We start from the raw sequence: 24,228 nt of genomic DNA on the forward strand, positions 1-24,228 counted from the left end.
AAGGAGAACATATGACCTCTAAGGAGTGGGCTATGCAAAAGTCTATGCAAATGAGTGGAGGAATATTTGTTGCCCAGAGAAAGCACCAAGTACATGTGGGGGGTTTGGTTTTTTGTTTGTTTGAAAAGCAAAAATATATTAGAAGGAAGAAATAAAAAAATCAAGAGGGGAAATGGTATGCAGAGAAGCAAAGCATAAATTTTCATATTTAAAAAAATAGGTAAAGTCAAGGTTGTTAAAAAATAACAGTGAACAAGAGAAGACTCGAAATCACCTTGTGATAAATGAATACGAAGTAGTTTTGGAACCAGAGATAAATATGTCAAAAGAAAATGTTCTTGTATTTGATAACAGACCTGACAGTGACATCGCAAAGCTACACAAGCTAATGATAACACAATGCGCAGACTTAAACCATGTGGGAAACAGATTTCAAGGCTGGATCAAAGAGAACGGCTCAGGTGTGTGTGTCACTACGTTTGCAGCACAAGCTGCAGTATGAGCATAACTGAATTAACACATTCTAAAATGCACAAATTGGCCACCATCATTATCCCTTCAAAAGAAATCAGAAAATAAGATAATTGCAAGGAATTGCTGTGACACAAAGAAGAAAAGCCTCAAGGATATGAACAGAAATAGGTTCTGAAAGCAGCATTAGTGGGTACGTTCATGGCTATGGTCCAGAAGAACGATTTCTTCCTTAAACACATAAAAAAATGGAAACTAAGCAAACCATTTGGAGAAACAGAATATTCAAACAAAGGAAGCAGAAAAGCTTATAATCTGGCTGGATGTATGCAGTTAGGACAATTTAACCCCAAACCCAGTGTAACACAACAAAGCAAGTAAGAGTACCTTCTCTAATACTTGGTACTAACACAAAGAACAAGGCTCCCTTTCACTTCCAAAACCTTTTAAAAGCAATGAAAAATCAGCTACCATAAATGTAACACGGAATGTGCCATGGTAGCATTCATTTGAAAACAGCAAGAAAATCTCAAGTTGCTGAATTTACCAGTATTCTGAAAGAAGAGTTCAAACACTCTAAATACAGAGCATAGATGTCAGTCAAACTCCAAGGGCATGGGCTTGCCTGACTCCAAAGACCAAGCCCAGAAAACAGAGCAGGAATTTTTTTTGAAAGAATTAAAAAACCTGCCCTGGCTGGTGTAGCTCAGTGGATTGAGCGCGGGCCTATGAAGCAGACAATCGTGGTTCGATTCCCAGTCAGGGCACATGCCTGGGTTGCAGGCTGGTTCCCTGCAGGCCAGTTTCCAGCAGGGGATGCACAAAAGGCAACCATACATTGATGTTTCTCTCCCTCTCTCCTTCCCTTCCCCTCTAAAGATAAATAAATAAAATTAAAAAAAAAAAACAAAAAACCTGTAAACAGGAAGTTGGGCAGAGAAAAAGAAGGGAAACAGTATTTCTCAAACCAACCCCCCTACCACCACCACTACCAAACTTCCATCTCCTCTTTCAAGAAAAACTTGAGACTTTTCTTCAGAACAGAGTAAAGTTCACCAGTTCAACCCAGGGTAGGCCAGGCAGCCCTGAGCTACCCACCAGGGCTGATACACCAGTGTTGTGTGGGTTCAATCCCAGTCAGGGCACATACTAGAAGCAACCAATAAGTGCATCAATAAGTGCAACAACAAATAGATGTCTGTGTCTGTCTGTCTCTCTCTCTCTCTCTCCCTTTATAAATAAATTCATAAATACATAAATAAATAAATGACTGTTTCACTTCTATCCTGGCCCCCAAACCAGGAAGTCACCTCAGCCGTAATTAATATGGTGGTAAGGAGACCACCATATTAACCTACTCAAAAACTCATAACCACAAAAGAATTGCCATCTAATCACTCAGAACCCCCTCCCTCCCCTTCCCCAGCAAAGGCATATTCTTTTGCCTGTCGTTAGGCCAGACTGAGAACAGATCTGTGCAAGGGTAGTTGACTTTTAGCACAAACACTTTTGAAAGCAGGAGCCCCATTAAATAGGCAGCACTTGGCAAATCCTACATCAGTGTCAGCAAACTACAGGCAAGGGTCAAGTCCAGCCACTGCTATCTTTGTAATAAAGTTATATCAGAACACAGACATGCCCCTTTAGGTACTATTATGGCTACTTTCACTCTACAACAGAGTTGCAACACCTACACTATTTAATATCTGGCCCTTTAAAGTTTGTCAATGCCTACAGCAAAGTTAACTTCAAGGTGCAAGCACCAAATTCAGCAGAGAGCTTGTTACAGAATCACATCCCAAGACCCTCCTAGAGATACTCTGACTCAGTGGATCTGGGAAGCGGCCCAGAAATCTGCATTTTAACAAGCTCAAAGAGGGTCACAAACCACACTCGGAGAAACTCTACAGACTTAAGAGATGTCCTTAAAATATATAAAGCCAATAATCAAAATATTAAAGGATGACTTTCCTTTTTAAAGTAAGGAAAAAACTCAAAACTGGAGCTTGCTCAGCTATTTCAAAATTAAAATTTTCTAGGGCTGAAAAGTGCAAAGGCCAAAAAACACCTGTTCAATCTTTTAGGCTTACCTGTACTTTGCAAAGATTAATCATTTCCACTAAAGTTTGCTCAGCCATGCTCTCTAATTATTAGCAAGGCATTGCTCTCAGACAGGAGGCCATTTCTGTTTCCATAACAACTTGGCTCAGACTTTGGTACAAAAAACACACTTGCAGGAGAGGTGAGCAGCCAGCCTGACTCTGCATGTCAGTCAGAAAAAAACAGCCTTGTTGGTAACTCGCAACCCTCCACAACACATTAGCAACCCTTCTGAAAAGTCGTTTAATCTCGAGATTGCATTATTACTAAATTTTCTTGTGATGGGCTATTTTAATACAATTGATGCTTGGATCATGGATCAGAGTAATAATATAACAACTTAACAATATAAGGTAATAATGTGCACTTCAGGATAGAGAATGATGCACTTTTTTCCCCAAAGGACAAAAAGGGGGAAACCCAAAGATGCTCAAAGCATGCTAAGCACAAAAGGAATTCCAAGGTCAAATAAATTACAGCAATCCTAGTGAAACAAATTTAACAGCTTCCTCCACTGAGTCTTTACAGAGCTTTTACTTTGTTGATGCATTTTGCCCCTCCCAATTTAGAGTGGTGGATTCATTTCCAATCATAAACTTCTTAAGCCACAGAGTTGTTATTTTTGCATGGAGCCACAATTGCACAAGGCCCAAGTAATCCGGTCCCGATTTGCCCAGGACTTTCAGTGTTAAAACTTGGACAGTCCCAGGCAAACCATGTGCCCCCCACAAGGCCCTGGGCACATGGACAGACTCTCCTTAGAACACCTCGCCCTTGTGCTCAAGTTACTTTAGTGTCTCCCCGGCCAGAGGGCAGGGAATGGACTCAACTTCTCTTTGTAACCCCAACACCTACCAAAATGCTAAGCATAGGTAACATGCTGCACAGGTATGTCCTGAATGAATGAATTCATGAAATACAGCAGACAGTCCTTTTAAACCAGACCCACTCCTCCTATTCATTCAATACTACTGGGTTGAACCATATGAAGTTGCTGCTTTTGTAGGTCAAAAATGGTCAAATAGCAGCAATTTCATATTTCAACTGAATTTATACCTTTTTATTCTAGAACTTATTTATACCTTTTTATTCTAGAACTTTATTCTAGGTTTTAATGTTCAAAATATATTACATAGATCTGGTAGCCAACTTCTCCATGTAGTCAGCACTAAGTACTGAGCCCACAGCAGGTGCCAAAAGCCTTGCCCAACTGGGTCTACATCACTCCAACCTACATGAAAGGGCCATTCAGACAGTGAAACCACCTCTTATGTACAAAGCATGGAGCAGGAGCTCTATATTTAGAGGCCAAAGAGAAAAACCCCACAATTCTGTCACATCCAAGCAGCATGTAGCAGGACCAGAGTTTGCCAAGGACTACAACTCAAGGCTCAGCAGAAAACAAGCACAGAGGCCTGATATGAATACCATGTTTTTTGCCAAGTCAAATGAACACTTTTCAATATAGGTTTACACTGGTAGCTCAGGGAAAGTGAACAGTACCGTGGGTTTCGGAAGCAAAGAGTGGAGGTGTGGGATGCCTGCATACAGGCACCAGGAGAGCAGAACCGCAGGACACACGTCACTGAGGACCCTTAGTTGTGCAAAGGCCTATGTGCACTGGGAATGTCTGACGGACTGGTGGTGCTTTCTCAAAAAGGAACCCATTCATGGAAAAAAGAGAGCTTTCTCATTGGCCATTTAGAAGATAGACCACATGTCAGAAGAAGAGGAAGAACAGAGCACAATCTTCTCAGGACTCAGGACTCAGGACTCACTCAGGACTCAGACTCTGGCTGTGGAAGGAAAGACATGCAAGGACGGACAGAAATGAATGTTAGAGAGACAAGCAGACAGAAAGGAGAAGAGAGAAAGATGGACAGAACAAGAGGAGAAAAATAAGCAGAAAGACAAACATACAGGGAAAGACACCAACAACCAAGCATTTCAGCCTAGAATAATTCAAAGGTCAATGGAAAGACACCCCATAGGAGTCACATACCACTTCTTTAACAACCAACAGTCCTTGACCTTCCCCCAAAAATTTCTGAATGGAAGAGAAAGAGTTTCTCTGCTCTTCAAACTCCGGCTGGAGTCTCTCTCCCATGTTTTAAGTCTTAAAGCCTCTTGTGAGTCCTGCCCTACTGAATCATTTGTGCTTCCAAGTGGCAAGAGACATCTGCGTTCCTTTAACCTTCATTTTGGATGATCATTTCTTCAATAGTTTTGGACATAAAACATTGCACATGTGGAATGTGGGGGTTGTACACAACTTGCCTTTCCCCTTTGACAGTAATTTTACTTTATGTCAGAATGACCTCTGACGGCTCAGCATGCATCTCAGCGTTAACCGTCCCACAGCCAGAGGTCAGCCCTGCCCGACCCCCAAATTATAACCACGAGGTGAAAGGCATGCCAGGATGTATTTATTATACCTGGAGCCTCCTCAGAGCTTTTCATTAAAAAATTTCCAGAGCTCTTCCTGAGTTTCCTCTCACAGTAACTTGTCAAGATCACCTTAGCACAACAAACTAATTGATCTCTTATGACAAATATCAACGTGTGTGTTACAATAGTTATAGAATTCAGAAAAGCCCTCATTAATAACTTCACTTTTCATTTAGCTATTCCTAATAAATGCTTATAATCTTTATTTTTTTTAATTAATTTTATTTAGTTATTTTTCAAGTACAGTCTTTTGTCTATTTTTCCCATCCCAGCCTCCCTCGCCCCTTGCTCCCCACCTCCCTCCCATTTCCACCCCCCTTAGTTCTCGTCCCTGTGTCCTTCCTATTTGTTCCTCCAAATCCCTCCCCCTTTTTCCCCTTAACTTCCCTTCCTTCTCCCCTCTGGTCACTATCCCCTTGTTCTCTATTTCAGTGTCTTTGTTTTTTTTTTTTTTCTGCTTGCTTGTTTGTTTTGTTGTTTAGCTTCCTGTTAAAGGTGAGATCATATGGTATTTGTCTTTCAGCACCTGGCCTATTTCACTCAGCATAATGCTTTCCAGTTCCATCCATGTTGTTGCAAAAGGTAGTAGCTCCTTCTTTCTATAATCTTTAAAAAGTAAACAAAAGTCTTGGAAAGAGTGCCACAAACATGCCCAAGGTAGATTATCCCCCTAATTGTAGACTTCAAGGTCCTTTAAAGAACTACAAGCCCTCATCCTTCCCATTCCCCACAACCACACTGTCAGACTGCCTGTCCAGACCTTCCATCAAATACACACAGTCTCTGATTATTCAAAGGTTCTTATTAAAATTACTTCATATATATAAACTATACACACACATATATGTAATCTATAATATGTGACAAAGCCTAGAGAAAGACTGAAATCTATTGACATGGAAAAATAATAAAATCTATTCATAGTTCCAGCTAAGTTCAGGTTTGATAAAATTTGGTTTCTTAAATAGAATAGAAACTTTAAAATGGACATTTGCTGGACTTCATATAAAAGGCTTTTACTGAGCAAAATTGATCCCAATAGAAGAAAAATTTACTCACTGATCTGCCCTTGGGTGATATTGCTGAACCCAAGGAGAAAAGGAGGTAGGAAGAGAGGGAGGGAGGGAGGGAGGGAGGGAGGGAGGAATATTTCTTGACTAGGGTAAAATTATCAATACAGAAGTCCACAGCAGCAATATTTTGAAATTCCAAACTATGTCTCAGATGTCCAAAAATCTAACCATTAAGACTTGTCTGAATAAGGAGTATTTTTATCACATATATTATTTAATTTTTAATTGTGCTTTGAATTTGGTTCATAATCTATTTTGTACTAGGAACAGGCAAACTTGTGCACCTAATGGATCTGATGTGGAAAACTCTACCTAAAGGGCAAACTGTTTTGGTCCCCTTCTCAGTGGGTCTCTTGGCAAAGTTTGTTACTGAGATGGCCTATTTCATGGCCACCCTCTCCCTTCACTTTTTACCTGATTAATTCATTCTCATCATTCAGATCTTGGCTGAAAAGTCACCTTCTTATGACAAAGTAGGCAGTTAGACAGACATAAGCAGAGTAGGAATGACAGGCCAGGTACTGAGGGACACCAGGGCAAAAGCTCCCTGTGCCTAGCAATGAACAATTGTAGGGTGGGACCTCACCCCCAGGCTGACCTTTCCTCTCCTAGCATATCACTGATCATGTGGTAGACCCCCTTAGAGGAAGAACAAGGGGGTCAGAGAATAATGCCATGTGGCATTATTTTCCACAATAGCCATTGTAAAACCACTCCCTTAAGTATTAAGCCCTCAGAGCAATGAGGTTCTGACCATATCAAGTAATTTTAGGAATAAAGCCTCTGGTCTTTTGACCACAGAAACAGAGTTTTGGTCAAACTAGAGATAATATCTAGGCCTCAGTTGTGGTTCAGCTCCAGGTCCAGAAAAGCAGCAGGGGCAGCCAGGGTGATGCCACAGCTCACATCAGGACCAGCTGCAATGACTAATGACCCCCTGCCCTGGCATTGACCAATCAGTGGGGACCATGACCCTGACAGGATACACCTAGAAATGCTGATGAATATTCTACTGAGATCCTCCCCTGAAAATCCCAGACTTTCAAGAACAGATAAAATCCCTAAAAGGAAGGACCCAGTGTGAGCTCCTGCTCTCCCTTCTCCCTCCTTCCCTCCCTCCCTCCCTCCCATCCCTCTCTCTCTCTGTCTCTCTCTCTCTCTCTCTTGTGCAGGCCTACACCCTTCCTCATCCCCTTCTTTCCCCAGACTCGCTCTCTCTAGAGTGAGCATACCCACCCTTTCACGTCTCTTTGCTCCAGCATGTTTTCTCTGCCTTTCTTTCTCCTAAGCCTCAAGGGCCCTTCTTTTGCCTCTGTAACCTGTTTCCTGACCCCACACAGCCCAGGCTTACTTCTTTCAAAGCTCACTTATTCTACCTCTGTGACTTTCTAAACAAACTTTTTGCTTGTATTTGAGTTCCTTTGCTCTGAATGTAATAGGGTACAAAGTGAGAGTCTCCTGAAAATAGACCCTACAGCCCTTTGTTGGGGAAAGAGTAGATGATATGTCACTTAAGATAGTTTGCATAACAATGACAAATTACTAGCTGTGCTGCTGCCCCAGGTAAAAGGTGTATGTGACTTTAAGAGCATAGAGTGACTCCTGACAGAGCCAGGCAAGGCAAATGCCTCTGTGTCATGGAGAACACTTGCCCTAACTAAAGATGGCAGCCAAAAGAAGGTAAAAGATAATGGGGAACTGGCAAAAGTAGCACATCATAGGAGGGGCCAGATATAAGGTCACATAGGAAGTTCTGGGCTGAGCATTTTAAATGAGTGTGAACTAAAGAAGCCAGAGCTTCCATGCAGTCTTCAGTGAAGTAGTAGAAGCCATGTGGGAGGAAAGGGAGTAAGAAGAGAGCTGATGGAGCTGTGTACGGACCTACCTAACCAAGCACAGACTGAACTGTGGACTGGAATTCAGACGTCGGCTTCTCTGAAAAACGTATGGAGAAGCCATTCTTTTGGGATATGCACCTCCCTGGATTCCGCCATGATCCAGTGTAACCCAGCATGTTTCCCTGAACCCCTACATGGAGGCTGAGAACAATGTACCCCAGTTCCTGAAGGAGAAAGCCGCTGCAAGAGGATGGTGACTCTGAAACGCACAAGTGCATATTCCAGAGAGGGTGGAGATCTGTTTGTGTGGTCAGCTTAATGACAGATAAGGAAATGGGGGACTATCTGTGCATGGTTTTGGCTTATAGCCTTTTGGGGAGCAAGGAAAGTGGTGCTTTGTGGAAGAACAGGGCTCTGAGCAGGAGTGCTCTCAACCCCCTTGAGGTTGGAATCCTGTGAATAAAAACCAGTTTCCTTCCACACCAATTCTTGGGTCATATGTAAAGGCACCATGTAGCCAAGCCCTAGTTTGCTCGGTTTCATGAATTCTTTTCTTAGCTGAACTCAAGAACTCTTTGCTATGAACTCAAGAACCGTGGTTGCTAAATCAAGGTCCAACTTCACCGGTAACAACTGGTGCCATTTCACTATTAACACTTAGAGAGAGGTAGAGAGAGGTCTTTCACCACCTGATATAAAAAATATCCCCTCCATCACCACCATCACCATCACCACACACACACACATACACACACAGTTCCCTGTCACTGTTTCTTTTTTTTATTGTATTTGTCACAATTTAATTTTTTTCCAAATGTATTTGTTATTTATTTTGCTTCTCGCAGTAAACACTTCTTCCATGAGGCCAAGCGTCTGGCTCATAGTAGAACTACAACAATAAACCATATAAAAATGCATGAAAGAATCAGAAATGATGACCCACTAAGCAAATGCAACTCAGTTCTTTTCCAAGCACCATGTGGCATTATTTTCTATCTTTGGATTCTAGGAAAAAGGCTCCATATCTTAAAAATAAACCCTGTTTACTTGGACTGGTGTGTCTCTTGCTACCCAAAGAACAAGGCCTACTCCTTGGTTAGGCTGCTGTTTTCTTTACATGTGAGGCTCAGACATTAGTTGACACTTTTGCTGACATTTGAATTACTGTGTTTCATTCATTTTGCTTTTTAGCTTTTCGGTTTTGTGTTTTTAAGACCAATGATGCTCAGGGGCTCTCTTTTCACAGCATGCTAACAGCTTACAACCAGTCTCCTACAATAAGCAACATCCCCTCGGTCAGTTTTGAGGCATATTCCTGATCATCCTGAAATGTCCACTTCAATCCTAACTTGGGCACAAGTCAATACAAGCCAAAGCCAGGAGGGTATTTCAGGTCAGTGTCCAAAAGAACTTACTGCCAGGACAGTGAGAGTTCAGAATACAGACCATAGGATGAAGTACTTACAACAGATTTCCTGGCACTGAACATTCAAGTAGGTAAGGCCCCCAAAGTCTACTCTGCTGAGCTTTTGGAAATCCTGGAATATTAGCCCAGAGCACCTGCAGGGGCCTTCCTTTCTACTCTAATTTGCATCAATTTGTGAATTCATTTGCATAAGCAAAGTCCACAGAGTCAAGAATCATGCTCTGAAAGTACAGCCTTGGTGGAGCGAGCAACAATAACACTGGCAGTGCTGAAAAGGCTACTGGACTTTGGCAAATATGCCTGTAATCTCATTTGGATTGTAAATAGAATTGAACCAGGCTTGAGCATCCTTGCATTCCAAATCTGGGATTTCCATTTAAAACTGCAAATAACTCCAAACCTGAAATGACCCTACTAACTTATGCAGCATTACCTCTAGGTGGTTCCCTTCATCTTCACATTTTAAAAGACAAGTACCCAAATCAGAGAGAAAATTCAAATGTTATTTTTGTATGAATTAACAAAAAAAACCCTACTCACCATTATGAAAATGTGAAATAATGTCAGCATAAGTGAATGAAAGTTACAAACTCATTCATTTCTTAAGCATTTATGGAGAATACACAATGTCCCAGAATCTGTGCAAGAGGCCTCCACGGACCTCATATTCACTGTTCGATTTAACTCTTCCCCTCTCAAGCTCTATCCCTTCAGTCAAAAGGGGTCAAACGTAACTGTCCTGTCATTGGCTCTATTGAAGGGCGCACTAACAAGCAAAATATAGGAAAGGAGAGAAAGGAATAGAAATGTAAATTAAAAAATCAAGAATAAAGGAATAAAAAGGGGGGTGGCTTAGGACAAAAATGGAGAGAGAAGGGATTAAAGAAAAGAGTTCTAGGGGGAAAAAAAAGTGAAGACCAAAAAGAGAGTTTCCCCCCAGTTAAGGAGAGAAAAAGTGAAAGAAAAGAAAACTCTAAACCCAGCACTCATCCACTAATCAGGCAAGACCTGATCAACTCACTATCTAAAGGGAACCCTCTAAGTTCCTACTCTAATTTCCCCAGACAGCTACCTGGCTCCAAGACGTGAAGCCTCCTACAACAGTCACAACCAGAAGGGCTTCCATTCCAGCTTCTTCCTGAGCTTCTGCAGTGAAAGAATCTCACTTTCCCACCAGGCAATTCTGTCCAGCTTATGTGTACTGGGCATCATTTCCCCCAGCCCACCACCAAATGAAGGTGGTAAACAAGATGAGCTCAAGGTCCCATCCCTTGCTTCCCACACTCTCTGGTTCTAAAAGTTGACTCCACATTTAATCAATAACTCACATATCTGAACATGATCCTCCCTAACCTCACCAAGACACTACTAGAGCTCACCAAGCTTGAGCTGTCATTGCACATCTTCTCAAACTATGACCACACCTGGTCAAGGGGATGCAATGAACCCATGGAGATGCTGCGTCTCAATGACAGAAAGGCAGAAAGCTGGGGATGAACAATCATATTTGAAGGGTATCAGGTCCAATCTGACTGCTGGTATACACCAATGCCTTTGCAGGACTAAGGAAATCATACTTTTTTCCATTTGACAAACTTTTACTGAATAAATTCTACTCTGGGCCAATTATGTGCCTGACCTGGGAACATCTAAACACTGTTGGAGAGCTTACAATCTAGTGGGGAACACAGTTGTCCCAACTCAGTGAGATGATAGAAAAACTCAATAAGAAAACAAGGTAGAGGGAATTAGGTGCAAGACAGGAAACAGCAGACACTGTGTAAGTAGAAATTCTCATTCTGTATAGGGAGTGAGAGAAACTTCCCTTCAGACCTGAAGACTGCATCACAATCCTTTCCCCCAAAACATTCTCACTAGACTTGTCTTTTAAAAAAACTGTAACCCAGGTCATATTATAACTCATAAAGTCTCCTCCCAAATGTTAACTTTCATCAGGACATTTTTGATAAGAGAAGTGACCTAAAATCTATCACCATCAAATGTAAATAAAGATGTCAGGACTTTTCAGACTATTCAGTCAGCAGGTTTCATCTCTCCACACTAAAGAGATGCACAAACAATCACATAAAAACTCATTAAGAATGTTCTCAAAGGTTCAGAAACTTATCTGATAAATGCAACAAACTCTTTAAAATTCATCTTCTATAAATTAAGCACCACAGAGGCAGAGGCATCACTAACAGCTTCTTAACTAATATGCTTATGATTAAAGGTACCAAGGAATAAAAGAAAACATTCTCCAAAATTACCAAATTTCAGTGACTTAATTAGATGAATATCTAGGGATAAAACAAAAAAAATTAAAAGGAGCAATAAACTCCCCCATCTCAAAGTTAATGACACTCTGTATTCTTCTACCACATATTCAATTAATAAGGATTTCTGGACAGTAGAGTAATTTTCTTCTCTATTCACAGAATTTCAAGGTGAGCAGCTAATAACTTGCAGTAAGTTGTTTGCTTAAGATTAATGGTATTTGGCAAGGAGCATTATAATTTAGGGCTGTCAACCTCAGGAGAACAAATGGGCAAAGGGATAAAATGGACTAAGGACCACAAAGCACAGGCTGGAAAAGAAAAGTCCACCAAGGTCAAATTTCCAGCCTTGGACTTCCACTTTGAAATGCTGAGACAGTCTAAAAGGAAACACAGCCAGCTCCACATGGATCCATGCTGCAAATTTCAAGGTTCTGAACAAAGCCCCTGCCCATCTTAATGGTTCTTGGCACACAAGGTGACAAGGACCGCAGGAGCTCAGCTGCAGTTATTGCACGCCTGGGCTTCTCTCTTAGCAGAACACTCAAAGGATCCTCTCTTTATGGATCCTTTTCCTGGGTTGCATACTTCAAGTTACACCACTGGAGGTCAAATGTATTTCCAGTGATCACATGGCTGCCTCTCCACTTTCCCATGAGAGCATCATATATCAAGTGCCAACAATGTGACCAGAGGACTAAGGAGGATCACAAAATCAGGTTTTTGTTTTAATTTGTTGGAAACCCCTTCCTTCCTCCATATGTAGAGGCCAAAAGTTTGGCCTGCATATGTGGGAGCCAAAAGCTGAGGCTGAGTTGGAGGGATGAACCTGTCTCAGAAAAACAAGAACAGAGGGCCCAAGAAACTGTTCCTTGTCTAACTACCCTGCTGGATCCTCACTCTGCCACTCATGTAGGACCAAGTTCACAATGTGCTGGTTCAGTGGTTCTCAACCAGGGGCAGTGCTATCAGCAACTTTTGGGGACACTTAGAAATATTTGGTAGTAAGGCATGCTGGTGTTGTAACAATGTGGGGGAGACTGCTGGCACTTAGTGTGGGCACACAACCACACAACCAGGAACTGTCCCTCTCCATTGAAGTTTCTTTTAAAGAAGACTGATCTCATTCATCCATCTTGTTTGACAAAAAATAGAGCATCTTTCCCTAGCTCATCCAGCTAGTTAAGAGGCAGAACTAGGACTAAAACCCAGGTTTTCTGGCTTCTTCTCTACTCAGCTTCAAGGAAAGGCAGAAGCAATGGTAACAGGTGATGGATATTGTGTACCCTGACCCTGGATTCAGTGCTTTGTACTCTTTATTTCACCGAATCCACACAAAGTCTTTAAAAGTAATCTAAGTCACAGAGAGAGTATGTGGCTACACAGCCTAGAAGTGGCAGGTCAGAGGCTCTCGCTGAAAGCACTGTCCTGCTCAGGAGACAGATGAACACTACTATGTATGCCCTACATAGGAATGATGGGTGGAGGGTGAGGAAACCAAGCCTTGTCACAAAGTACCCACCTCCAGGAAATGTGGCAAGGACTGGAAGATTGCCATACCTTCCCTTCCTCAACTTTCAAATGAGCTAAAAATTGTCCCAAGAGGAAAAAGTTCCTTCCAAGGTTTAGGAACTCTCTGAACAAAGATGAAATACATGAGTCCGAAAGGAAATAGCAAAGTTGAGGCAGCAAAATGACAAAGATCATTTCAATTGAGTTCCCAGGAGGAGGAGATGTGGGCAGAGAGCTCCATCTCAGGGTAAGCTCCAACTACTTTCACAGTGTGTTAATCCCTTGCCATGACAGGGAACTGTTTGTTCCACAAGTCGTAGTGTAGGGAGTATTCCTAAGGTTAAAACTTTCAGATATAATACATATGGAGTCAATTTGCCTGCCAAACAGACATGTGGAGCTCCTAGAAGGATACACAGAAGAGAGAGGGCAGAGTATAAGGTCCCACAGAAAAGGCAGTACAGCTGGGCCTCAGCTGACTCCCCTGATACACAGAAAAGGTGACATGAAGCATCCTTCTCGCCTGAGAACCTTTGCTGATGCTAGTACCTCTACCAGCAGTACCACATTCCTGTCTCCTCAGCATCACCTCCTGACCCCCAGCTAACGCCTACTTGGTATTGAGTCTCCACCAAGGAATCATCTCCTTCCCTGGCCTACTGATTGGTTAGGCACTACACTGGGTACTACCACCAAAGCCCTCTGGGCTGACCTCTCTCTAGGAACCAACCACTGAAACTGACTGTTCACAGGTCTTTTCCTCAGCTAGACCTCTCAGTCTGTGTGGGAAGGGGCTGAACACCTCCTGGAGCACCTGACATCACACCAAACAGGCTGGATGTACACAGGCATTGACACCTCCTCATCCTGCAGCTCTCTGCTCACCTGTCTGAGGACCACAGCACCGCAGCTCTCTCCTGCCTGTCTCTCGTTCCAGTAGCAGTGTTACATTTGTTTTTCCAGAGGATCTCAGGAAAAAGCAAAATAGATGCATTACTCAAAAACCTTCAATGGCTCTCATGTAGACTGTGCTAATTTTTAGCTCTTTTCTACCCTTCCCTCTGGGACGACTGTCACTCCCACCCCACTGGTATCAGACTTGGCCACATGAATGTGAGAAGTGGCATGCCCACTTCAAAGAAGCAGCTTTATGAGCTATCATGGATTCTACCATTGTTCTTTCTTTCTGCCACAAGGACAGCACTCTCCCAGTGAAAGGTGACTCCCTCAGCTCACTTAGATCCTAGGATGAAGAGGACACGGAGCAGAGCCTTAGTCAGCTCTTGAAGGTCAGGCAGTCACGTGGGTCCTGGCTGAATATTTGAAAGGTGGACTGCAGCCATTCCTTAAGGCTTCCCTTGAGATTTCCTTCACATTACTTATCACAATTAGGCATTGTAACAGATCACTGAGATTTGGTTGTTACTGCAGCAAAACCCAGAAAAAGCCGACAAGCACCCCTTGCACTCAGTATCAAATCCAAGGTCATCAGCACTCCCTTGTTCCGCTCCAGGCACACTGGCCTTCTAACCATTTCTCCATCACACCAACAATATTTCTGCCTCTGGATCTTGCACTTGTTCTTCCCTCTGCCTACAATGCACCTAATCAGCAGGGCCTTCTCTAACGGCCCTGTCTGAAACAGCACCTCCCATGGTTTCCTATCTCTTCACCTTATTTAGCTTTCTTTACATTATTTACCATTACTTGGCATTACATTTTATATTAATTTTAACTATTTATTTTCAGTTTCTACCACCAGCATGGAAGCTCCATGGTCAGAGAGTACATCCATTTTATTTCTTCAAATCCCCACAGCTTAAGACAGAATGTAGCACATTGCAGGTACTCAATAGATAGTTATTGAATAATTCAAACACCTGACTCCCATAACCATTAGGTGATAACCTTCATGAGAGCAGCATGAGGAACCCTCTGAGTCACATGGTGTTTGCCAACATTTCCCATCCTACATGTTCTTTTTAAAACCTTACCACACCCCCATCTTGAATTTCAGTGAACCTATACTGACTCTTCATACTAAGTCCTTAAGCACCATTCATTTATTCCTTGTTCTCTTGGAACTCACTGTCATATTATGTGAAGTCCAAGCCATTCTACACAGAGAGACTATGTAGGAGGCCACGTGCAGGGTTCCAGCTGACGGCCTAGCTGACATCCCAGTAGGTACACGTAAGAGAAGCAGCCTCCAGGCAATTCCAACTCCCAGCCACCAGTCATCCCCAGTCTCCAAGTTTTCGCAGATGAGGTCCCAGCAGAAACAAGTCACTCTGCCAAGTTCAAATTCCCAAATTCCCAGAATCCATGAGCATGACAAAACAGTTGTTTTTCACCAAGTTCTGTGGTGTGTCGTTACTCAGCAATGGTAACTGAAACATCTCTATGCCATGCACATAAACCAAACTCACTCAGTAAATATTCCTGAGTGACAGATGAGCTGTGGCCCCACATTCTCACCTTTAAATTGAGCTTAATTCCACCTTTTGCCTTGTCTCCAACAAGTCCTGAGGAAAACCCTGCCCTTGGCCTGATCCCTCTACCTGATCCCCTCCAGGACTCCCGGGGCTCCAGACACTTCATAAATAACCATGACCATAAATGTGCACCCAGATAATAAGCCATGAATCTCTGCACCCATGGCTGGAATGATATAAAAAGCACATAGTGGCTACTTCCCAAGGAACAGTCACCTCTAAGTGTCAAGGAATGATGAGCCTCAGAAACCCTAACTAGGCTGGCTTTGTTTCAGCCTTTGCTAATTTCCTAGAGGAGTCTCTTGTGAGGAGCTCAACAGGACTGGATGACAACCTAAGAATGATGGTTTTCGGTATCACAATATTCTACAGGTTGTGAAGCTCCTGACTCAAAAAGCTACAATCATTTCTCATACAATAAAAATAAAAGAAAAAGCACGAAAATATCAACTAGTTTTTAAGGTCCTGAGGTTGAAACTTTGTCATCAGTAGCTCTTTTATTTCTTTTTAAGCCTCCATTTGACCAGCACACGTAACATTCAATTACTAATTGATGTACAAAAGCAGAGGTCGGTTCATTGTGAAACATGTTTCTGTCAACTTTAACAAAAGTTATTTTAACCTCAGTTGGTTAAGACCACTGTCTCCTGCGCTCCCACTTGCCTTGTGCCACACTCCTCTGCCCAGCAGGTAGCACAGGTGTGGCCAGGGGCTTGTAGTGAGGCAGTGAAGAGGAAGAGGAGTTACGGATCTACTGAGTTTGGCAGAGAGGATTATCTGTTTGTCTTACTTCCATGGAGAGTCATTGTTATTTAGAAATACTGGCAGAGCCAGAACTCACACAAAATGTTGGGCCTCTGAGGGGAGTCATCTTAACACTGCATGACACTGTCTTTCATATGCTTGTTGATGCCTTGACTTAAAAGCAGGTTGTCCTTTCTCCAGCAGTTGCCAGCACGTGGCATTCTTCCACCTGCACCCGGTCTCCCTTTCCTGGTGGCACTGCCTACAGCCACTCCACCTGCACAGTGCCCCCAGTCCACACAGGACTCACCTGTTGGAACTCCCCTCTGCTCACACCCTTCTGTCAGTGGAAACAGTCTCATCCAATCATGTTTCTTTAAGCCACTCAATTTCTCATTCTTTTGGTACAAAATATTGATCTCAATTTAAAAAAAAAAACAATTGTAAAACTTATAAAATGCCTGGAAAATGAGGGCAACAACAACAAACTTGTTAATGAGTGTCTTCAAATCTAAGAACACTTATTTACTCTACAGAACATTTTGCGTGCCCTAAAGTCTCACAAATCATGTAGGAAAGAAATTTGATAGGGTTTTTCCAACTATAACAAGACTTAAAGTATATATGACAATACCAGTAACAAACAGTAAAGCTAAAGAAACTTTTCTAAACCATCAATAATAATAACAGTCAAATTTCCATCATCTATCCTACAGCTGTGGTTCCCGCCCAGTGCTTTTACAAAAGACTGAATCCCGGGCTCCAGCAATTCCGACTTATTCAGTCTAAGGAGCCTCCTGGGCTTCAGGATTCTCAGCAGTTTCCAAACCACTCGAGCGGGCATCCCATGTGAAGAGCCACTGCCAAACAAAGATCGGGTCGCCTTCCTACTCCCTCTGTGGAAAATGATATTACAAAATCATCATGAAGAGCAGATCAATGAGCATTCAACCAAGATCTGTTTGAAAAAAAAATCTATTCTTTATAATCATAAGGCATGTCAGGCAGTTAATTAAAATAACAATTTTAGGTTATTTTCTGAATTTTGTAATGCTTGTGGTATGTTTGTTATATAAATGACACTTTCAACTCTTAAATAATGTGCTGCAATTTATTTTCTATTTATAATTATGTGTTTTTTTTTTCACAAAGTGTACTCCCCAAATTGTATAAGCTTGAGTCTTCCCCTCAGAGAAGAGCAATTTTTTGTGAGTGTTGTTTTTCACAACAGGTAGATTTCATTAGCTAAATAAGACAAAGAATTTAGTGGGTAGCAAACCAAACTAGTCCCAAGAGGATTAGATATAGAATCAACATTCATCAGGTCCATAAGAATGTGATAATTCTGTCATGGTCCCCTTTACATCCGGCGCAAGCCTGGTATGTACACAGGAGGCACAAGTGAGAAATTTATTAATTTTTTTTTTACTTATCCTCTTCTCTACTAGTGGATACATTGCAACTATGCAGAAGGTAATTTTTATGTGTTTGAAGCTAAAAGTTTTTTTCATTTAAGCTGTATCCCCTGTTACACAGTCATTAAAAGGGGCTCTTAGGAAGGGTATGTAATAACACTGTGAATGCTGTAACATCCATGAGAAAGGACATAAAATTGTACATACCAAATGATGACTATAATCAAGTCAAAAAAAGTTGGCACTAAGCAAGAACAAAAGTCTGGAAAAAATGTTTACATGTTCATAGCAATGATGCTTGGGTATAAAGTTACGATTTTTTCCTCTTCTTTTACACTTCCCCATTTTTCAGATTTTCATGAATGATTGATTATGTGCTAGTTTAATGATGACTGAATCAGCCAGAATCCCAATAAGAATAAAACAGGCAAATTAGGAAAACTTGAAGAGGATCTGGTTCAGAGGGATGGTTTAAAACAAAGGGCTCGACAGAGCTTCTACCACCTAAACCACTAGTCTTGCTCTGCAGGGTAGTCAGACACATGACTCGGAAACTTCTCCCAGCAGTGACACACCTCACATCCACTTAGACCCCATTGGCTAAAAGAAATTAACAGGCCACACTTAATATCAACAAGATGAGAAGCACAATTTTAACATGTGCCCAGAGGAAGGACAAATGGAATATTTGTGAACATCACACTAGTGACCATCACAGACAGCCTATTGCTTTCACATTTATGCAAATAAAACTGACTCAAGCTCCAAGTACCAAAGTTCCAGAAGTGCTTGCTGGGTGACCGAATGAAAAATCATCTCCCCAAGAGGAAGTGCCCTCTCTCCACACCTCAAACAACACAGGGCAAGCACAGCAGTGAGACCATGCGGGACTCCTATCAAACCCTCAAAAGGAACAACAAAAAACACTGCCAGCCCCAGAAAAATGAGCATAGCCATCTGATTCCAAGAAGCCGGTTCTGCATCTACTCTCGTTACCCAAGAGATTAGGTTTTATATATAAAGGAAAAGTTGGTTTATCCTGGATAGGAGATATACCACAAGATTCCGCCTGGGATGGGCTGGATACAGGAAACCCCACCGCATGCTGCTCTGAACACCCGAGATGAGCGTCTTTTTTCCTGGCATGCAGTGCACTTCAGTATATTGTGCGAAGACAGAATCAATACTGAAAATATTTTCCAGGCGGTCTGGGATAAAATTTCCAAAGAAGGCATCTGAAATAAAACAACTCAAAAAAGGATCTAAATTAACAGGTATGAGGATCTTCACGGCTGCACCCAGGGTGACCTCATAGCTGCCCCTAGAAAATATACCCCCTGAAGAGGCCAAATAAAAAGCCTCAGAAACAGCAAGCAGAGGAGAGCTCCTAATACCAACCCATCCCCTGCCAAAGAGTCACAAAGCTCTAAGTAGACAGATTGCAGAAACCAGAGGATACAGATAACACGGCAGTGGGGACAATCTTCAGCATCTCCAGGACTCTGGAGTTGCTCTGCCTCTCCCACCCTGGGTAGCAATTTCCTTCTGAAATAGTGTAGCTCCCTTCTAAATTATATGTTGCTTCTCTGTTGTGGACCACTCTGCCTGGTTCTAGGAATTGTAACTCTACCCCCTGCTGCTAAGGACCTCTGGAATGCGAGCCAAAGGAGACAAAGCTTGTCTCTGGTAGCAAACGCTGCCTCAGTTTCCTCCCTGCCCCCAAAGCATGGTTGGATGGGTAAGACCTCTCAGAGGAGGGGCAACCTAGGCCAGATACGATCACTTGGGAGGCCTTGATGGAAGGACTCAAGGGGCTGCAACAAACAGCAATGGACTCTTGCCCCCCAGCTTTCACAAAACCCAAGTCCCCATGTCTTCTGGGAAAAGCACTTCCTGGCTCTAATCCCCTTAAGCCTGAATACCTGATGGGGAGGGGTGCAGCTCCTTGCTTTACTAGAGCATGTCCTGGGGAAAAAAAATCTGGCATCACAAAGACTGTCTAATAAACCTGTGAAATCTGCTCTGCTAAGAGTGCTTTCATTCATATGTTAAGGGTTTGAGCAGGAAACCCTAAAACTCTGTTCCTGACAGATTCCGATTCATACTAAGCCCTCAGATTTCTTTGAAATGTTATCTACTGTTTGATCCTTGCCACCCTGTATTCCTATGTATTACAACCCAATAAAAACCTTTAGAGGAAGGGACTCAACACCTTTTTCCCCTGGGAAACTGGCCACCTCTGTTCCCCAAGCAGATCACATCATGTCTCTGTCATGTTTACTCTCATCTGTGGCTGGGGGGGACTTGCTAGGAAAGTTGCCCCCACACTTCTCCCTCCTCCCCAAAAAACTTCTGAATGCAATGATTATAAGGAAATTACTAACTGAAAAGAGTCCTTACATGGAGAATGTCTCCTCTTTCTTCTTTCTGTTCCCACCCAAGCCACCATCTTTATTCAATACAAACGCATCCACCATCCCTCAATTGAAAAGTAAAGCCCTTCAGCACAGGGGCTGCAGACCTCTGCTGATCTGCAAATCACTCAGAGACTTTGGTGAATGTGTTATCTCTTGCTACATAACAAGTCACCCCAAAACCTGATGGGTTAAAACAGTAATGATCATTTCTTATTTCTCATGGTTTCTGTGGGTCAGGAATTGGGGAAAGACTCAGCTGAGCAGTTCTCATGCATGGCTCCCTCACATGGGTGCCATGAGATCCCAGAGGGGGATGCCATCACCTCAAGGCTACACGAGGTTAGAGGATCCACTTTCACAATGGCTCACTCACCTGGCTAGGAAGTCAGTGTAGGCTCTGAGCCAGCAGCCTCACCTCCTTTCCACGTGGACCCCTAACGGCATGGTCACTGACTCCACTAGAGCCAAGGACCCTGGAGACCGAGGCAGAGACCACACCTCAGAAGTCACACATTGGGTAGTTCAGTTGGTTAGAGCATCATCCCAACACCCTAAGGTTGTGGGTTCAATCCCCAGTCAAGGCTCATACAAGAATAAACCAATGAATGCACTGGCCCAGTGTCTCAGTTGGTTGGAACATCATCCTATACACCAAAATGTGGCAGGTTCAATTCCTGGCCAGGGCACATACGTAGGTTGCAAGTTCAACCCAGTTGGGGTGCATACTGGGACGACTAATCAATATTTTTCTTTCTCTCTCTCATTTTCCCTCTCCCTTTCCCTTTCTTCCTAAAATCAATGAATATATCCTTGGGTAAGAGTTTTTTTAAAGAAGGATCCATGAATAAATGCATAAATAAGTGGAACGATAAATCAATATTTTTCTCTCTAGCTCTCTATGTCTCCCTTCCTCTCTCTAAAATCAATAAATACATTTTTTAAAATTGTTTTAAACTTTCTTTTTTAAAAAAGCCACGCATTGTCATTTCTACCAGGAAGGGCCGGCCCTGACTCAGTGTGGGAGATTACTATGTGAGAGCATGAAGTCCCCGAGGCAGTGGGGTCTCAGAGTGTGGCTCCCAGAGAGTCAAAGAAACAAGCGTTAGACACTGGGGGCGTAGCACGGGGGTTGCCAACCTTCTTGGCACCAGGGACCAGTTTTGTTGAAGACAAGTTTTCCACATACGGGGAGGGAGGGGATAGATAGGGAACAAGATGAAGCTTTGCTTGCTCACCCACCACTTACCTCCTGCTGTGTGGCCTGGGTGCGGACCCCTGGTGTAGCAGGTGCAAGTTATGCCCCATGTACATCCATCCAGCTTCCAACTGGGCAAGAAGGGCTGGGGACTGCCCATTCCAGGAGCAGCTCTCAAACAATGGCTGACAGGCAACAGTGGATAAATGCCCCAGCTCCTTCATGCTCTGCTCATTCTGTAGTGTGTGTACTGCATTGACTCACAGAGTCCCCCAGCAAATTATGCTCCAGCTGCCCACAACAGTGACCGGCTTGATAAAGCACCCTTTATTGCCTGCCTTCCCGTCCCTTCCCCATATCCTCAGTCCCCTACTGGAGTTCCTGGGTTCGTCTTATATACAAGCTGTTTGCACCCAGATCACTAATCCAGGGTGTGCCACTCGGGCCCAACCCGAAGCAGTCAGGGAACTGAAATGTGTCCTGTATTCCCACAGCTTTCATTCGGCTGGAGCAATAAAATACGCACATAAATCAGGCTGCATAGCCTCAGAAAAACAAACTATAGACAAATACCAGCAATTACGTTCCTAAAGAGAATACTACATTAGGCAAAACCTTAGTAAGAGCACACGGAAAGTAGAGGATTAGTAGGACACTAAAAGTGACATTCTATGTATTTTTAAACTACAGTAAACAAAAGTTCTGGAAGATATCTATTTCTAAAGCAAAATTTGTTCAGGTTGAGTATTTGCTCTGGGAAGAAGCCCTGCTCCTAAACGACCTTCTTCAACTGCTCCATAGTCATGGCTCTGGTGATAAGACCTGCTAACTCAGGTTTTCTAACAGACCAGGCATGAGAGATGACCCAACTTTAAATAACATTCACCCATGCCATGATGGAGTTTTCTTCTGTACTACTTGCCTTTAATTATTTTGCCCATGTTAAGGGGAAATAAGGAAAGGGGAGAGGAGGGGTGGGGAGGGGAGGGGAGAGAGGAAAAGAGGAAGGAAGGAAGGAAGGAAGGAAGGAAGGAAGGAAGGAAGGAAGGAAGGAAGGGAGGGAGGAAGGGAGGAAGGGAGGAAGGGAGGAAGGGAGGAAGGGAGGAAGGAAGGAAGGAAGGAAGGGAGGAAGGGAGGAAGGAAGGAAGGAAGAGGAAGGGAGGGAGGGAAGAGGAAGGGAGGGAGAGAGGGAGGGAAGAGAAAGAAAGGAAGAAACCTCAATGTTATAGTCAAGGTTATCTCTAACAAATTACCCATGTGTTCCTATTTATTTCCCAATGTCCCTTGCTGCTGGACTGAGACTAACTGGTTCAGCAATGGATTTGAGCAGAAGTTATATGTGTCCCTTCCAAGCCAAGACAGGTAGAGGCAGGATGAATCCTCCCCTCTCTTCCCTCGCTTCCCCTTCTGCAGCAGCCAGACAGGACATGATGTGATGGTGGAGCCAGACTGGAAGCCACCTGCAGCCCTGAATGGAGATTCAGCACAGACACTGCCCTGGAGTATTGTCTGCTCCCAGCAGGCTCTGTGTAAGTCACAGGTAGAGTTGTTTGGGGGTTATCCATGAGAGTCCAAAGTATATTTATTATTGCAATGGAGCCCAGTATAGTTGGACCAATAAAACCACCTCCCCCAAGTCCCTTTCTAAAAGAGAGAATAGACCTCAAGCAAAGAGCCTTCATCAAGCAAAAATATCCAGCTAGATTTCAATCTGACTGTTTTGTTTTCATAGTAGTTCTTTCCCTTATGGCAGGTGATAATGGTTTGTTATCATTTGTAGTACTTCTATATTTCCATTTACATAATTTTATTGAAGTTAGAAAAAAAGTAAGTCCATTTATAGAAAAACAGTAAATATTAGATCCATGCAGATAAAACCAAATGACTAAAATGTAGGGAACACGGCATCAACCTCACAGAGGGAGAAAAAAATCATAGTGGCAAGTTCTTTTATAAACACCTCAGAACTCTATACGTGCGACAAGATCCTGGGCTTTTTAAACCACAGTAAATAAGTAAATGAATCCAAGAGCTCTGGATTGGAATTCCACTCCACCAACTTGATCTTAGTCACATTACTTAATCTGTGCTTGGTTCTCATTCATAAAATAGGTGCCTCCCTAATCAGGTTATTGGGAACAGTAAATAAGTTATTGCATATAAGCACTCAGATTAGTACATGTATGTACAAATGTTAGGGAAGTACTTGCTACATACAAGTGCCTTAGCAGACATACACTGATACAAATCCCTTTATTTGGCAGCCAAAAACCTGGGGTGAGGTCTAGAATTCAGTATTCAGCTGTAGTCTACCACATTACTTAGCCTCTAATTCTTCACTGGCTGGCTGCCCGTGCTATCCAAAATGAAGGCTCTGAAAGGGTTCAGAACGAAGCTCCCTTTATCGTCAGGAGTGCACCGGCCAAATACTAGCATAAAAGGTTTGCTACTGTTCCACGAAAGTTTTTTGAGCTACAAGTGGCAACCCAATAATAAATAATAAAATTAATTTAGTGGGTTAGAAATATCATTTTTAAATAAATAGAATAAAAACAGTACGATTTACATAAAAGAAAAAAACAACTGCTATACACACAAACACCAGTTCGTGGGTCATGTTAAAAATTTCAAAAGACATACAGAGGGCCCAAAGACATATGAAAAGATGCTCAGCATCACTAGCCATCAGAAAGATGCAAATTAAAACCACAGTGAGATACCACTTCACACCAGTCAGAATGGCCATCATAAACAAAGCAATAAACACCAAGTGCTGGCGAGGATGTGGAGAAAAGGGAACTCTAGTGCGCAGTTGGTG

General features: G+C 42.7%; 1 protein-coding gene across 1 annotated transcript in view; it reads right to left on the reverse strand.

Annotated features, from left to right (window-relative positions):
- CACNA2D3 (calcium voltage-gated channel auxiliary subunit alpha2delta 3) overlaps positions 1-24,228 on the reverse strand; it is an 864,587-nt gene that overhangs the window by 814,204 nt on the left and 26,155 nt on the right. The gene's annotated exons all lie outside the window — the stretch shown is intronic.

This window comes from Artibeus jamaicensis, unplaced genomic scaffold (genome assembly GCF_021234435.1).
Source record: "Artibeus jamaicensis isolate MK-2021 breed Jamaican fruit bat unplaced genomic scaffold, CSHL_Jam_final contig_519, whole genome shotgun sequence".
Lineage (NCBI taxonomy): Eukaryota > Metazoa > Chordata > Mammalia > Chiroptera > Phyllostomidae > Artibeus > Artibeus jamaicensis.